The sequence below is a fragment of the Bidens hawaiensis genome, unplaced genomic scaffold (assembly GCF_021521415.1).
Source record: "Bidens hawaiensis isolate Kalapana, Puna unplaced genomic scaffold, B.hawaiensis_p1.1 tig00021988_1, whole genome shotgun sequence".
NCBI classification, from domain to species: domain Eukaryota; kingdom Viridiplantae; phylum Streptophyta; class Magnoliopsida; order Asterales; family Asteraceae; genus Bidens; species Bidens hawaiensis.
In genome coordinates this window covers 50,787-61,956 of record NW_027493402.1, presented here as the reverse complement: position 1 = coordinate 61,956, position 11,170 = coordinate 50,787, and positions in this window count along the sequence as shown.

Sequence of the window (11,170 nt, the reverse complement as noted above, 5' to 3'; positions counted from 1 at the left end):
ATGATGTCCTTTTTTTATTGTTAAATGATAGAAAATCTCACGTGTAAATCTATATTTGTTCAAGGTCAACTCATCAACCGACGTGAGGCCATAACGCCTAATGCGTGGGAACCGGGTGGAATCCGTAGGCCGTAGCTCCCTGTCGGATTCATACCCGGGATTAAAGCCCTGATTCGTCCCTACCTAGATGTTTTCGAAGGCCCAAGTGAGTTCCCCAATGTCCTAGTACCTTACATTAATCATTTCCACATAACGTTCTTACTTGAGAGACTGCTTGATGGCGGGTACAACAAGATGTCGATCAATAGAGTTACACCACAGCTTGGTGGTGATAAAAATCTTGGATCGATGTAAGAATAAATATATTTTATATATTTATTTATATGGCCATCATTATCATTTATATAATAATAGATCAAAATAATTAATTATACCTTATTATATATTAGCTTGGTAATTGTTGATGGACCATATTACTCTTAATAGCTAATAAAGGGTTTCCTCTTGGGTGTATATATAGAGAGAATAAATTAACATCATAACCTAATCTCACACACATAAGTAAATCATGTGTCTCCTTTCTTTTCTAAACCGGGTTCCTCTCAAGAACCCTAACCATCCTTAACTATACATCCTAAAGGGGAACTCGATCAAGATGACAAGCATGTCGACTACATCATACCCTGCTGCGGTTACTACTCTTCATGCTGTAACAGGTTCATAGATTTAATATTTATCATGTTTTATATTACTTATATGAAGAACTGATCAACATGTGGCATCAGAGTGATGTTGATTAATCAGTTCTTCATGTTTTCTGTAAATCTGGAATTGAATCAGAAGACATGGACTAAAACTTGATAAACCCTAATTTTTTAGGTTTCTTTTTTTCATGTTCTATTATGAAAACAATACATGAAACTGTTTAAAATCGCTAAAATTCATATTTAGTAAACTCTAATATTTTCGATCTGTTAATTTCATGTTTAAAGATTTCGATTCCAAGTTTTTTTTATGTTTAATTGTTAAAATTTTCGATGATGTTCTTCGTGTTCATCATTATTATCGAAAATTATACATATGTTGGTTCAAAATCTAGATTAAAATTTGTTAATGATTATTTAAGGAAATATTTTTTCAAATCTTGGATAACTTAGAAGTTTTAATATTTTCTTAAAAGATTTGAATCCCCTTAAAATAGGAAACAAATATAATTGTTAATCATTAAAAAGATCTGAACCAAATCTTATCATTATTAATTTAGTTAATAAAGATCATGGGTTAAGGGCTTAAACCAGTTTACGGGTTCATGGGCTATTTAAAAAATCATGTATTATGGGCTTAAAATAACTTATGTGTTCTAAGAGTTTATTAGTTTATAAAATGGTTTGGGGTCATAACCCATAAACCCGAAAACTCACTAACGGAATCAACATTTTTCATAAAACTCCATAAAATCATGTAAACACCCAAATACTGAAAAACCCACTAAAAGTCGAAAACTGGCAATTCTCGGGAACCCAAAATTTCCGAGAACTAATTCCGCAAAATAAAGTCCTACCGGAAACTTAAAAATCCTTACTCTAAACATTTTCCGCTATTAACTAATTAAATGTTTTGTAAACCTTAAATATTATAACATTTTACAAAACATAAAGGCTTAACTTGAATGAACTTTTGATGTAACACTTCTGCCCAAAGGTGATGAGTTACATTTACCCTATCATTCAAGTATAACTGAAAAGCTTTTGTTAGTTTTGCCTAACATGATACAAATGTCTCACTTCTGCCCAAAGGTGATTTGTTACATTTTTATTTAGCAAAACTAGCCCGTGAATAATTAAAATAATTGTCTCACTTCTGCCCAAAGGTGATGTGTTACAATTGTTTTGCACATATACTTAAATAAATTTTAATTCTGCCCAAAGGTGATTTATTTTTTGTTTAAGTAGAACTATTAATTATAGTCTATTAGTTTGATGCTAATAATAGACATATCACATCTTCAATAAAATATAGTGATCCTCATATTAATGATCTTTCATTAATCTAATGATCATAAACTTTAATCTATATTATTTTAATATCCCATAATATTACTCTCTATATTTTCTTCCATAAATAACGATCTCATCCAAATCATCCACTCTAATCTTAAAATACAATTGAATTTTGTCTCATAAAGAGTTTTAATAACATTTAGCTCTTCTGAATTTTAATTATTCATTAAGACATGATATGACTATCCTACTGCTCCTTCTAATAACAATCATTATATTAAAAACTAGAGCATAACAAATGGGATGCGTCAATCATAATGTCTCTTATAATAATGATAATCAATAATTTATTTAAATAAACGCTATCACTAGAGTTATTCTTGATTTAGTTTTTCCTAAGACTAATCAAAATAACTCATAAGACGCATGCATTCTTTCTTGAAAATTCTAACTATAAGGTTAAATGGCATTACCGAATACATCATAATGTAAAATACCATGACCCATAAAATTAAGAGCTTACACATGGAAATAAATACATTTTTTAGTACATTACATACTAAAATTTTCAGCTGTACAATTTGGTGTCTTACGAATCAACTATAACACTCAGAAGTACCAAAGGAAAGTGAGTGTGTTGATCAACAACATATGTACATGAAAAGAAATGTCTGGTGCTAGAAATAAGATGTTATTCAACTCACTACCACTAAAACTAAAAGAGGATAATTCTAAGGTTCATAGACAAAATACAAGTATTACTTCCAGCTTTAGGTTTCTTAAGGAGAAGTCCCATTGCAAAAATATGCCATTAGATTAGGCATAAACATTACAAGACTATCCATAATTCAAAAGAACAACTAGCTAAAATTAATAGTTGTATAATAATGATATATAAGTATGCTAATCCTAATATTCCCATTAACACATGATTTGTTGAGTCTAGTTCTATATGTTTACCTGAAATCAACAAATAACTAACATGAGTGTTAGTGACAAATTTAAATATTAAGGTTATTAGAACCATGATAAACTGTCTTTTAATTACACTTTATGATACCTTAAATATTCTGAAGATTAATCAGAATTTAGTATCAATACTTAAGTTACATTATGACAGTTATAAGGTTTGCATAGCCAACATAAAGTCACTCTTACCTTAAAATCTTATATTATTTGTTATCAATATATGGATTGAAACATCTATAAAATAGAACTAGATGATAATGTATACTTTCACAACTTTTGTTATAATGCAAATAAAAATTTAACGAAAGACAAATGCGACCTATAATATTCATCTATTAAAACCAAATTTCATGAGAAATCATGACATGGTTGATGAGTGTGATTTTTCATATAATCTCATTTTTAGTGATTTTAAATAATGTGTTAAATGCCCTAAACATTACTTGGCTTAAGGAATAAGTATGGGTCCACCATAAGTTATATTTCACTGACATTCGTGAAACTTATTCAAACGGAATATTCAGACATAATTCTTTTATCATTTAAAATGCTATTTACTTGTATCTAATCAGTATTCTATAGTCCGCGGTCTTAAAGAGATCCGTTCATATATACTTAATACAATTTCTTCTAAATATGTCTTTTAAGTTTATTATGACATCAATGGAATCAAATCAAGTCTAACATATATATGACAGATTCCCACGTCATCTATATCATTGAAGCTTCTCTTGTATTTTTCCTAGAGATATTAAAGATCAGTGGGAGCCTTAAGTGTCTTAATCATAACTTACAAGATTTGCAAGAGGTGGGGGAGTGAAAACTTGATATTATCTCAAATACACCTCTTGTACAAGAAACTGCTCCATCATAACATTATTCCATCAAAACTTATCTCTTTAGAATTTACTACTACTCTTACAAAAGTTTCATTGTTGCTTAAACGTGGACAAATTCAGATTTCTTACTAAATTAATCCTCACCAAGAAAAACTGCAACAACTTATATTATTAACTTGTTTCTCTGTTAGAATCTATTGGTCTTTAAATACTGACCCTAAGTATGCTAATTTCCTAAAGGTTTCTAAGGTCAGTGGGAGCAGTAAAAGTCTTTATAATGACTTGTTAGAAGTACAAGAGGCGGGGGGAAGAGAGATATTAAATTTTACTCCAATTACACCTCTTGTATACCATACTGCGCCAAATCTTACACACTTAGAATCCTGAAAATGATAGCAACCTAACTAAGAGCTAATCCATAAAACTGAGACTTTTAAAATTACTGTTAGTACACGGAAATTTGACACTGTGGATATGTTATCCTGACATATAATCTGGATCAATTATCCTTAAAATATGTTGCAGATCCTGTCAGGATTAATGATCCTCAGTACTTATTACTTATTAACGATTTTCCTTTGTTATGTTGATATTTTTGGTAGGTACAACGGCTAATGACCAAGTCAAAGCTATAATCTCGCCATCAAATTAATAAAACGCATGGATAATTAAGGAAAGGGTTATATTGAAGGCAATGGCGGATTTTTAGGGATTATTAGTTAATAGTCTTTATTATTCATAACTCCATTGAGTTATTATCTTTTATGTATAAATAGAGACTATGATCAGCTAGGAAAAGACACACAATCCACTGCGAATACTACAACAATACACACACACATATCTTTCTTGTAATACTGATCATATTCTCCAAACCTTGTATCCTCATTTTTTTTATATTAATAAACTGGTGATAGACAATTGTCATCACCCGGGGTTTTTGTGCCAGCGATCCGACCAAGATCAAGGGCTTTTCCTCGTAACAAATCCTTGTGTTTGTGTTTGCAACTGTTTCATAATCGTTATTATCAATCTAGCACTAAACCTCACAAAACGAATTTGGATACATTATCCTTAGCGTATTTTTGACCAAAACAATTTGGCGCCCACCGTGGGGCAATTGGTGCTATAATCTAGAAAATACCTTATCAACATTCAACCTTTCATACCCATATCACTATCAATGGCCTCTCAATCAACCTCTGCTTCATCAACCATGTCGTCTTCGGTTCCTCTCTCATCAAGAACTTTGCGCCGATGCCTCCTCCAATCACGGGAGCACCGAGGGCTGCTGCTGCTGAAAACAAGACACAAATTCCAGTCTTCCAGAGCTCAAAGAACACTACTGCCACTTCGGTGGTTAACTCTAACAATGATATTTCTGCTATGTTTTCACAGGTTAAGGCATACATGGAGCAGCAGAACAAAACCAACCAGAAGATCCTACGTGAAATTGAAGATCTCAAGAAGAATAAGAGGCCACTGGAGGATCAGACTCCTTTAATGCCAAGGATTCTGGATTTCACTACTCCAGGATCTGTGGCTAAACAGACTCAAGGATCCTCCGTCTTCCAGCAAGGATCATCTATCCTTCAACCAGGATCTATGGTTCAGCACGCTCAGGGATCCTCTATTTTCCAGCAAGGATCATCTATCCTTCAACAGTGGTCCATGGGTCAGCAAACTCAAGGATCCTCGTTCCCTCAACAAGGATCATCTATCCTTCAACAAGGATCCATGGGTCAGCAAACTCAAGGATCCTCGTTCCTTCAGCCGGGATCCTCTGGGATTTATCACCAAGGATCCTTCAACTCCCAACTTCAAGGATCCTTCTTCCAGAATCAAGGATCCTCAGGACTTTAATATCAGAGGTCTTCGGAGGTCCATGAAGGAGACATCATCCCCATGCAAACCGTTGCCTCTGGTGGACCAGCTACCATGGCAGATGCTTCTTACCTTGGCTACACTTCTGGGATGCCAACGTTCAATCAACCGAGAGGTAACATGTATAATCATATATCTTTAGACACTACCTTGGCTCTATGCAGGATACAGGTATCAACCAGGATATGGCTAAGGAACTTCAGAAGCTTAAGGATATGATATCCAGTGTGCCAGGAGTGGTCCGTCCAATTCCTGAAATACCAGAAGGGAGCCATAAGTTGTCCAGATTTGCTCCACCTATTTGTAATGCTGAAGTCCCGAAATGCTTTCAAACCCCCCAACATGAAGGTGTATGATGGGACCACTGATCCGGAAGAGCACATGGCTCAATATAGGAAGAGGATGGAGATCAATCCAATTCCTGAAAGACTCAAGGAAGCATGTCTATGCAAGGGTTTCGGATCAACACTAACATGATCTGCACTTAAATGGCTGCTAAGTCTTCCTCCCTATTCTGTTACTTCTTTTTCGCAATTAGTTAACTTGTTCAACAACCAATTTTCTTGTAGTAGGAAATTTGAGAAGTTAACTAGTGATTTGTATAGAGTTGTCCAACTTTATAATAAATCCCTTAGGGATTTTGTTACAAGGTTTGGCAGGGAGGCACTAGAGATCCCTAGTCTTGATATGGATACGGCTGTTGAAGCATTCAAGATGGGACTTCAAAGGGACTCCCAATTTTATGATGATCTTGTGATGACTCCATGCAGGACTTTAGTTGAAGTCAGAAACAGGGCACTCGGATTTATAAGACTAAAAGATGACAAGAAGATCCAAGAATGGTTAGGAGCGCCAACGAAACAAGAGTCATCTAACCAGAAACAAGGATCCTCATTCAGGAACAACAACTCAAAGCTGTACTCGAAATCCAACAATCAAAATGTCCGGGCAGTTGAAGAAGGAGAAGATGATGAGGACTACCCAAGTATTTCCGAATATTTCTTCTCTGTCGATACTCATGGTTTGATTTGTGCCATGAAGGATCTTGGAGAGAAAGCAAGGTGGCCTCGAAAAAATGAGAAAATAACATCCTTAAAGACAAGTCCAAGTAGTGTGCATTCCATGAAGACTTTGGCCATTAGACAGAAGGTTGTATTGGTTTAAGGAGGGAAATTGGATACCTCCTGAGCAAGGGTCATTTCAAAGAGCTCTTGGGGAGAAAAAAGTCTAGGATCCAGGATCCTGAAGATGTACCACAGAAAGAAACTCCGCCTCCACCAGACGCACAAGTAATCAACTTCATCTCCGGTGGCTCAGATATATACGGTACTTCTTTCTCCTCAGCAAAAAGACACGCCAAAGAAACAAAGTTAGAAAACGGGGAACGACCAGTCATATCCAATACTTTGACGATTGACAAAAGAATCTTCTTTGATAAAGAAAATAAGACAAACATCCAAGATCCTCACCACGATGGTTTGATTGTAACTTTATTTATTGCTAACCATTATGTGCGCAGGATCCTAGTCAACGGTGGAAGCTCGGTCAACATCATCCAACATGACGTACTACAGAAAATGAACATCCCGGACTCAGAAATCATCCCGAGAACCTCGGTGCTAGTGGGTTTCAGTGGTGAAACTAAGAAAAAATTGGGGGACATCAAACTCCCAATATACATTGAAGGGTTAAACTCTTACCAAAAATTTTGTGTTATTGACAATCTTTCTTGTTTCATCGTTATTCTTGGCAGGCCTTGGATACATGGAATGAAAGCTGTAGCCTCTACTTACCATCAGTGCATCAAACTTACAACTCCTTGGGGAGTAGTAAGAATAGATGGTGACCAAGTGGAAGCCAAGAATTATTATTCTTCATACATGAAGCCGACAGCTAAACAAACGATAGCATAGCAATTACAACAACATCCTAGGGAAGTGTTGGAAGCTCGGGAGCGAGACGTAAAAGAAGTATCTTTAGATCCTGAAGATCCAGACATGAAGGTGTTCCTAGGATCCTGTATCCCTGACGAGATCGAGGAGGATATAATATTCTTCCTAAAGCGACGAAAATCCACGTTTGCCTTCAGACATTCAGACATGACAGGTATTTCTAAGGAGCTAATTACTCATAAGTGGGCCTTGATTATTCTATTAACCCGTGCATCAGAACCGAATGAAATTCGCTTCTGAGAGGAAGGCGATCATACAAGAAGAAGTTGAAAAACTTCTTAAGGCCGGTATGATCAGAGAGGTTAAGTATCCTCTATGGTTGGCTAATGTGGTTGTTGTTTCTAAAAAGAATGGAAAGTGGAGGGTGTGTGTCGATTTTACTGATTTAAACAAGGCATGCCCCAAGGATCCTTTCCCGTTACCACAAATAGACTCCATGGTGGATACAACGGCAGGGCATGAGATGCTTAACTTTATGGATGCTTTCTCTGGATTTCAACAAATTTATATGGAACCATCTAATCAAGAGGATACAACATTCATGACTCCTACCGGCATATATTGTTATATTGCTATGCCGTTCGGACTAAGAAATGCAGGGGAAACATATCAAAGATTGGTCAACATGATGTTCAAGGATCAGTTAGGCAAAACCGTGGAAGTCTACATAGATGACATCGTAGTGCAGTCGAAGAGGGCTGAGGATCATCTTAGAGATCTTGAAGAAGCATTTAATATCCTTGATCAGTACAATATGAAACTGAATCCGTCAAAATGCCATTTTGGTGTTAAGGCTGGAAAGTTTCTAGGATACATGGTGACCAAAAGGGGAATAGAAGCGAGCCCGGAACAGATAGAAGCCATCATTAATTTAAAGTCTCCTGTGAATGCTAAAGATGTCCAGAGACTGACGGGAATAATAGCTACTCTCAACAGATTCATTTCCAGATCCTCAGAGAAGTGCAAAGACTTCTATGATATCTTGAGGAAAAATAAAAAGTTTGAATGGACTCAAAGGCATGAAGATGCACTAAAGGCTCTTAAGGATTATCTATCCTCAGCACCTGCTTTGATGAAGCCAATAGATGGTGAGCCGCAGTCTCTGGACTTAGCTGTGTCAGGTAATGCAATAAGTGCTGTTCTAGCCAAGGATCATGAAGGACAACAGCACCCGGTATATTATGTAAGTAAAAGCTTGTTAAAATGCAGAGTTCATGTATTCTCACCTTGAAAAATTAATTCTTGCTTTAATTATGACCTCAACCAAGTTGAGACACTACTTTGAAACACATACTATTATTTTAAGAACTAAGTATCCTGTTTAGAATGTGCTTAGAAAACCAGAATTGTCAGGAAGGATGGCCAATTGGACTGTGAAATTGAGCGCATATGATATTCAGTATGAGCCCAGAACAGCCATTAAGTCACAAGCGCTTGCAGACTTTGTGGCTGATTTCAGTAGTGACATGCAAGAGGAAGCTGATTTGGAGGTTCAACAACTGGAAGAAACCAAGGATCCTTGGATCCTCTTTACGGATGGAGCATCCAACGTAAGAGGAACAGGATTGGGTATCCTACTGAAATCGCCACAGGGGGACATAATACCCCAGTCAATTGCATGTGCATTTCAAGCCACCAATAATGAAGCGGAATACGAAGCTCTGATCGCAGGTTTGCAATTAGCTAAACACATGAGGATCAGGTATCTTCAAGTATATGTGGATTCTTTATTGATGGCTAACCACTTTAATGGCTCATATGCTGTTAAAGGTGAAAAACTAATCAAATATCTAGATGTTGTAAAGGACTATCAAAGTTCTTCGATTCTTTTAGTATTATACAGGTACCAAGAGAAGAGAATGTTGGGGCAGATGCCTTAGCAAATTTAGCTTCATCATTGAAGATTCCAGAAGATACGAAGATCCCAATTATCCATGTACTCTCACCAGCAATAGGAGAACAGGAAGTTGGGGAGATAACATTATCCTCAAGTAATCAAGGATCTTGGATCCTCCCGCTCAAGAAGTTCATTCAAAATGGAGAGATTCCAGCCACAGAGAAACCTAAGTCCTTCAAAATTAAGATATCACAATACATTCTATTAAATAATATTCTGTATAGGAAATCTCTTGCAGGTCCATACTTAAGATGTAACGAAGATCCTGAAATTCAAGAGGTGCTCAAAGTCTTTCACGAAGGAGATTGCGGTAATCATACCGGAGGTAGAGCCCTATTCACTAGGATTCTGCGAACAGGATACTTCTGGCCTACCATGAAGAGAGATGCCATGGAGTACTCAAAGAAGTGTGATTCATGTCAAAGACATGGCAATATTCTGCATCATCCAGCAGAGCCTATGTATCCTATATCCTCATCATGGCCTTTCATGAAGTGGGGCATGAAAATCGTGGGTAAGCTATCTAAAGCGCCAGGAGGAAAAGTATTCATGCTTGCAATGACTGATTACTTTTCAAAGTGGATAGAAGCATAAGCTTTTGTTCAAGTCCGCAAAAAAGAGGTGATATCCTTCATTAAAAGAAATATTATTACTAGATTTGGTATCCCTTCAGAAATTTTTCGTGACAATGGTTCCCAGTTTATCGGGAAAAGAACCACTAAATTTTGTGACAGTTGGGGCATTAAGATGATTACCTCCACACCAATTCATCCTCAAGCTAATGGTCAAGCAGAATCAAGTAACAAGATTATTATCAACAACTTGAAGAAGAAAATAGGATCCAAGAAAGGCAGGTGGGCCGAAGTGCTACCATATGTTCTTTGGGCTGATAGAACAACACCAAAGAATGCAACTGGTCAAACACCCTTCTCATTGGTGTTTGGCTCAGAAGCTGTAATCCCTATGGAGATGGTGGTTCCTACTGCTAGAACAAGCATCCGTGATCCTCAAGCCAACAACGAAATCCTTCTCCAAGATCTGGATACTGTTAATGAGCTCAGAGACCTAGCTAAAATCAGAATGGCAGCATATCAGCAAAGGGTAGCTGGGGCATACAACAAGAATATTAGGATTCGAAGATTTCAAGAAGGAGATCTAGTTTTGAGGAAAGCCTTACAAAACACAACCAATTCAGCAGATGGAAAGCTAGCACCTAAATGGGAAGTGTTTTGGACAAAAATCAGCTAAGGATCAAGTATCCAAATCTGTTATGTGAGGTAAGGTGCCAATTCGATAATAACAAGTGTATAAGCGTGATATTGGTAAACACAATGGTTTGATCACGAGGGAAAAAGCCCTTAACCAAGATAATCTTACTTAGGTCAAAACTTATCAAGGCAATCGTTGGTAAAATAGCTCCGGTCAATGATTAATAAGATAATCTTTGGTCGAAGCACTTTAGTCAATGATCAACAAGGTAACCTTTGGTCGATGAGTATATGGTTATCTCGGTCTCCGGCACAAAAAACCCCCGGACGGTGAAAACTATCACCGTTAAGTTTATTAATGAACAAAACGCGATTACAAGTGTGTTGGAGAATATGATCGAGATTACAATGAAAGCTAGTG